Below are 7,075 nucleotides of genomic sequence, written 5' to 3'. Positions count from 1 at the left end.
TGACCAGGGCATCATGTCCGCCCCTCCCCACCCGCCCCGAGGGAAACAGGCAGCTTGCTGTGAAATCTGCTCAGAAGGGCCCCAAAATACAAGAGCCCCCCCCCTTACCTGTGGGGACCTCGCTTCAAGACCCCCACGGAAGCCCGAAGGCGTGGGGGCACCAAGCCCTACACGCACCAAGTGTTTTCCTCGACACACACCCCGCCCTCGGTCGAGCGCGGTTTATAAACCCTAACCGGGCGCAGCGGGAGATTAACAATAACGGTGAAACAGAACGGTTGTGACAATGTGCTGTGACACACGTCGTGTGACTGTGGTCTCTCTCCGGGGCACCTTCTTGTCCTGGGCTCACCCTCCTCGTGCCCAGGTGACGGGACGAGGTGCCCGCGCCGGGGATGGACGTCACGTGAAGGACGCGGCACGTGACGCAGAGCCAGGCTGCACCTGACCTTCCGACCTCGAGTCAAGGGGAGTCAAGTCCTCTGCTTCCCGCGGGGAGCCCGACGGCGGGTTAGGAGGGACTACTGTCTCCTTCAAAAGAAAAAGAGAAGGGAGAGAGGAGATGCTTTTGGGCGTAAGGAGGGGAGGTGACGAACTGTGCTGGGCTGCAAACGCATCTGTGACACACCAAAGTCACACCAGTTTCCAAATTCAAACATGACAAATTTCATGATCTTTAAATGCTTCTACTTTAAATGCTGATGATCTTTAAAGAGTCCAGCAAACCCTGGTTCCTAGCTGCGGTGTAGGAGTTGGGGCAACTCAGTGCATGGGGGAGAGCCTGCCTTTTGCCCTCCTTCCCAGGCCCCGGCCTCGGCTGGCTCCCCAGCTTGGCGGAACCCTGTGCTCCTGGGAAGCCAGGGGGCTGGGCAGGTGGGCAAGCTCCCCCTGGTGCCCCCAGGGCCCACAAGCTTTCTTTGTCAGCTGAGGTTCTGCTCGGTCCTGCTCCTAGGCCCACGAATCTATTAATTCATGCTAAAGTGTGATGGACTACTCAGGGAAAGATGGAGATTTCCACTTGAACAGAGGGCATTCTTTAAGTCCAAGTGAGTCACATTCTAATGCAGGGATTTCAGACAGGGACATACCATGGGTGCATGCAGGGATGGTATCAGTGAACCTTCTCGAGCCCCTGCTACCTGCTGGGCCTTATGCTACACACTGATTTGGTCAAGGGTTCCAGATCTATCCAGCTGGGAGGTCAGAGCCCTTGGACAAAGCCCCTCTGGTGGTGCAGTGGTTCTGTGGGGTCACCAGGCTACAGGAATCTACTGGGGCCACGAGGATATTTCCTGGGATCAGAACTGGGCCCTTTGAGATGCCCCCTTTGGTCACCTGTGGATCCCAGACATTCCTCAGTGGTCCCCGTGAGCCAGCTGGCACTGGGGCAGGCCCAGGCTGGCTCCTCTGAGTCACTTGGGGAAGGCGTCCACTATCTCTGGGAGGGGGTGGCTTCTGCCGGGGCCACCCCGAGTACACCAGGGGGAAGCTGGTTAGAAGTGGTCGGTTAGGGCTGTCCTAACACAGGTGGAGTGCGGAAGTGACTTAGAACACGTGCTTTTGGGGTGGGGGTCCGGGCTGCTGGGGGAATTTTCTGACTCTACCCTCCCAACCTGGGGGCCTCCCCTGGATTTTGTCAGCTGAAGGCCTGTCCCTGGGGCTGAAGGGGGCCTCCCTGGAGGACAGTGCGACAGCAGAGTGTGAGCGAGGCAGGCCTGGGGCAGCGTGGGCAGGGCTGAGGCCCGGGGCGGGGTGGGTGGGGGTGCAGGAGGTGAGGGAATCACATGGGGGCGGGGGGTTTGCACCTGCGTCTGGCCCTGGCTGCAAGCCTGCAGCCTCCCTCCGCCTGCCAGGGGCTTCCCTCTAAGGGGTTGGAAGAAGGCGGTGCCCTAGGCCAGGGGGTGCCCCCCGCTCCCCTCCAGCCCTCCCTCCAGGCACTGAGCTTTGTGTTTCCCCGACCCCCCTTCCCACACCTCCTCACTTGAGGCAGGCAGATAAAAGACAGGAGCCCATGCTATCTGGATTTCAGATTTGCAACAGCTAATGCTTTAGCGTAAGTGTGCAGAGCTCTTTGTTGTGGATCTGAAATTCAAATCAACACATCCGGCAACCCTCCCTGTCCCTTCCCAGGGACATGACTCTGTGGGGGAGGGGGTCCAGGGGAGGGCCCAGCTCTAAGAAGCCACCCAGCTGTGTGGAAAGGACAGGGTGGTTGGGTGGGGGCGCTGGAGGGGTGTCGGCCCGAGGCCTGGACCCCTGGGTGTGCTCCCTGGAGTATCCTGGGTGGGGCCGATGTGAACAAGCGTAAGACGCCCAGGCCAGGCCAGGGGTGACCCTGCTCCCCCGGCCTTACCGTCCCCACCGTACAGACGAGGGAGACCAGGCTGGAGGCGGGGTTAGCACAACTCCCAGTGCTGAATGTAACAGGCATAGCATACGGGTGTAGTAATGGACCACGGCCAAGGCAGAAATCAGAGTGATTTCCCGGCTCTGGGGGAAATATTGAGCCATTGGTACCCATCAATTTTGGTACCCATCAATTTTTTGCAAAGACTTTTTCTTTAAGGAACCAAATGATCACAGGACGGACACTACCCCTCAGTGCCCCATCTGTGGCCCCCATGGCCCCCAGGAAGCCCTGGCTGTGCCCCGGAAGTTTAGAGGCCTGTGGACTGCGGAATCACTAGGTACTGCGACTCCCCTTAGCCTGTGTGGCACTGTGCACTCTGGGCCAGGTGGCCTGGGGGTCCCCCTGCCCCATCTGGCCTTTCAGAAGCCTGGAGCGATGCTGACATCAGAGCCCCAGTGCAGGCCGTGAGGAGCAGACCGTGCCCGGCGGGTCTCGAGGAATTTCTGCCCACACCCATTCACCCCCATGGTGCCCTGGACTCAGGAAGGATATTCCCGGCAGAAGCCTGATGCGCAGGGGTTGCTTTGTGTCCTTTCAACCTTATGTGTCTGCTTTTAACATTTATCAGGAACGCCAGGCTTGGTGACAGAGGGGATGACGCAGGCCCGATCTCCCCGTCTCCACGGAGTTCATCCCAGAGCAGCGGCTTCTCCGGTGTCTTTCCTGCTTTTCCTTCTCTTTGGAGGCTGTCGTGGATTCACACGCAATCGTAAGAGACAACGCGGACCCCACGCTCCTCACCCAGTTTCCCTGTGGGAGCCACGTACAGGACCGCCCAGCGGGACCACAGCACGGGGGCCACCTGCACTCGCGTGCGAGCGTGGGGCGGGTGCCTAGTTAACGCTCTCATCGCAGTCAAATACACAGAATCTCCCCTTTGACCTTAAGTGACACCAGGCACGGTCACGCTGTGCACCTGTCACTGCCATCCAGCTCTATCCCTTCACCTTCCCAAACTGAGCTGTGCAACCCGAGAAGCACGAAGTTCTAGGAGATTTTACCACCTGTACAGATCGTGTCACCACAGTCAAGACACAGGACAGCTGTCATGGGGGCCCCTCGTGATGCCCCCAGTGCCCTGAGCACCACACATCCACCACCCGTCTGGGCAGGTCTTCAGGAGTACCGTTGAAACGCAACCCCACGTGTGGCCTCGGGGGTGGGGTGCGGTGTCCGGTTCGCTCCCGCGTGTCGCTGAGCAGAGCTCTCGGCTCGGTGGCCTTCCGTGGTACGCCCCAACACACATACGTGGTCCTCAAGGGCACCGTCCTGGCACAGCGCACATCACAGGTGCCTGTTGTCAGCGAACCCCGTGGGGGCAGGAGTCGCTGCACAAGCCAGGTTGGCCGCAGGAGCCGAGACAGGCTGACAAGGCCCACAGTGGGCCCCGCGGGGAGGCCTCCCCAATTTCACGGGGTACCTGGGGAAGGGCACGCGGACCACAGGGAGCGCTTAGTGTGGCCCAGAAACAGCTGGCACGGGGGAGGGGCAGCGCGAGCGGCCAGGCCAGGGGAGGAGGGGCCTTTGCTCCAAGGGAGCAGGTGGCCCGGAGCGGGGAGGGAGGATCTGGGATGTGCAGGGGCCACACCACGCATGCTGCTGGCTGGAGAGAGGAGGGGACTGGCACCCTGCAAAACATACATGATGTCGAGGTAAAAAGGGGGCTATCCTGGCTTGACTGGCCGCTCCCCCGTTCATATACAGCAGAACCTCAGGATGTGACCTTATTTCGACTTGGAAATAGGTCCTCTGCAGATAGAATTAAAGATCTCAGAATGAGGTCGTCCTGGCTCAGCGTGGGCCCAAAGTCCAGTGACTGGTGTCCTCGTAGGATGAGGGGATGCACAGAGAAGCCACGTGACCGTGGAGGCAGACCGGAGGGGCATGGTGCGAGCCCAGGACCCCTGGGGGAGACAGGATCCCCCGACGCCTCCCGAGGGGGCACTGCCCTGCCCGCACCGTGATGCTGGACTTGGGGCCTCCAGAGCTGGGACGGAATGAGGTTCTCGTTGTAAGCCCCCAGCGTATGGACTTTGTCACGGGAACCAACTCCCCCCGCCACGTCCCTGGCCTGCTCCCCTCTCAGGAGGGCACTCGTGTCTGGGTGGAGCAGGTCTGCTGTGGCGCTGCAGGGCCACAGGGAGGGCCTCCGGGCCCCACCACACCTGGGCTGCCTGCCAAGGAGCCCGAGGCCGTTGTCCCCAGATAGCTGAGCTGGGCGCATGGGAGAGATCAGGGCCTCAAGGCGCCCGGATGGAGAAGCCCCATCCCCAGCTCACTCTGCACCTGAGCTACACACCGACGTGGACCCCAGCCCCACATTCCTGGCTTGAACCCACAGTGTGGCCCGGACCCCGTGCGGACAGTGTGGACAGCGTGTTTTTGCCTCACCCGGGCCTGGGGAGCTGCAAGCTGGAGGCCTATCGGTCCCCACCCTACATTCTGCAGGTTAGGACAGGTCACCGGTCAGCCCAGGCTAAAGGCAGGGACAGAGTCACCTCTAGCAGGACAGGACGGGACAGGACAGGCAGCACAAAGCTGTGGTCATCTGCGGTTACCCTCGCATCTCAGGGCAGGTGGCCGACCTCCCCGTCCTCCTCCTGGAACTGCCATGTCCACTCGCACCCACCAGGCTGGGAAAGGCGTGGGGGACAGACGGGCCTCTGCAAAGACAAAGGGAGGGCAGCCAGCTTCCCCAGAGGCCAGCAGAGCAGGGCCACCTCTTGGGGTCGGGTGGGGACAGAGCTGAGGGCAGGGGTGCTGAAGGCACCCTCAGGAGCCAGGCCGGAGCCTGGAGATTTGTTCTTTGGAGCAAGTGGGTGCAGGCGCTCTGGAAGTGGGGGTGCCAGGCCTTAGGGCCAAAAGTGAGCGGATTTGGGGAGCGCAGCATCCCGAGGCTCAGGCCCCTGTCGTCACATCCACTTCCAGAAAGGCCATGAGGAACCAAGTGACAGCCACCTCGACGGGAGGGACTGAAGCAAGGGGCAGAGCCTGGGGGGCAGCCTGCACAGGCCACATGGGAACCGCAGGCGGAGAGCACGGGAGAGGGAATCCTCAGGGCAGAGGGGGACCGGGGGCTAGAGCGTCTGGGGAAAGAACCGACAGGGAGGGACAGGGGTTAGTTAGGACAGACAAGGGCAAGTGGCCCAAAGCAGAGGTCAGCTCCAAGGAAAGGATGGGCCACACAGAGGGCTGGACGCCTTGTGTAGGTCCCAGACGGCACGCAGCTCCCCTATCCACAATCATGAGAGGTGGCCCTGGTGTGGGGCTGGGACGGGAGGGGGATGGCACTGGGGCCTTGGCCACTCAGCGAGTCCTCCCGCCAACCACGTGCCTTTACAAGATATATTTTTTCTTAAACGTCCATTTATTTTGAGAGTGTGTGCACATAGAAAGGGGAGGGCCAGAGACAGAAGGAGAGAGAACCTCGAGCAGGCTCCTTGCTGTCAATGCAGAGCCCGATGCTGGGCTCGATCTCGTGACTGTGAGATCGTGGCCTGAGCTGAGATCAAGTCAGATGCTCAAACCCATTGAGCCACCCAGGCGCCCCTCAAGATATTTTCAAACTAAAAGAAACTTAAATGTACCTAACATCAGACACCATTCCTTTCTTCGTTCCATAAATATTTATCAGAGCGTCTTCTGGGTCAGGCCCTGAGGCTGCCGGGGGCCCGGCCGAGAGCAGAGCAGACGCGGGGAGGCAGCCAGTGTCGCCTCTGTGCAGAGTACCGCGTGCCGGGGCCCAGCCAGAGATGAAAGGCCTTGATAATTAATGCCGCTCTACGAAAGCCTTTGTGGTGGCCCCAGAGAGAGCAAAGAGATCGCAAAACCCATCTGTGTTTCCAGAACACAAGGACCTCGGAAATTATCAGACATTAAAATAAAGCTGCAGGCCAAGGACTCTGGTTCCAGCGCAGATGTGACGGAAGTTCAGAACGGAGCTGCTCCTGAGGGCTCAGGTCAAGTTTATCATCTGAGGGGGCGCCCGGCACCCAGCCCCCCAGGTCCAGCAGCCGGTGGCGGGGACCCCCGTGGCTAGTCCCCACAGGATCCAGGGCCCCCTGCTCCCCATCCACTTTGTCCCTAAAGGGTCCTCAGGGCCGTGCCCCAAGCGTCACTTTATCTGGGGGGAACACAAGTCTGCGCCGAGTTAATAAGCCGCACGCGGCCGGGAGCCAGCCGCGTCCCCGGGTCGGATATTGGGTGCATTCAGTCGTGACGCAAGCGGCTCCGCGCAGCACAGCTCCGTCTGGGAACAACCGGGGAGGCGTCGCCCTTCCTGCTGCTCTCAGACGGGGGCATTCGAGAAGAGCCTCGTGCCTGCGGGCGCACCCGGTCCCCGCGCCCTCCTGTCCCCTCCTAGGGCGTGCGGGCCTCGGGGGCGGCTGCCGGCACTGACGGTTCCAGTGTGGGGGCTCCTGGGCCCGCGCCTCCCGCTCGGGCCCGGGGCGCGGTTTTCCGCTCGGCTCATCCAAGTTCGGGCCGCTCGGCCGCATGTGACGGCCACGGGGTCCTCGTCGATGAGGGCGCCAAGCGACACGCATGAGACCCCCTCCGCCCGCCGGCGGGTACAGGAGGCGCGGAGTCTGCCGGAGGGGGAGCCCCGGAGGGCGCGGCACCAACGCTGCCGTTTCTTCGCAAGCGACTCTCGTCTCCGCGCCAAGC

General features: G+C 61.5%; 1 protein-coding gene across 3 annotated transcripts in view; it reads right to left on the bottom strand.

The window, feature by feature from the left end:
* Window positions 1–6,017: 6,017 nt before the first annotated feature.
* Window positions 6,018–7,075, bottom strand: part of MTG2 (mitochondrial ribosome associated GTPase 2) — a 19,176-nt gene continuing 18,118 nt past the window's right edge. For all 3 annotated transcript variants that reach the window (XM_040459840.1, XM_040459839.1, XM_040459841.1), the window contains exon 8: window positions 6,018–7,075. The gene's annotated coding sequence lies outside the window, so the exon portion shown is untranslated.

This window comes from Herpailurus yagouaroundi, unplaced genomic scaffold (genome assembly GCF_014898765.1).
Source record: "Herpailurus yagouaroundi ecotype Mexico unplaced genomic scaffold, PumYag 246, whole genome shotgun sequence".
Classification (NCBI taxonomy): domain Eukaryota; kingdom Metazoa; phylum Chordata; class Mammalia; order Carnivora; family Felidae; genus Herpailurus; species Herpailurus yagouaroundi.
This window is presented reverse-complemented; position numbering and strand designations above follow the sequence as displayed.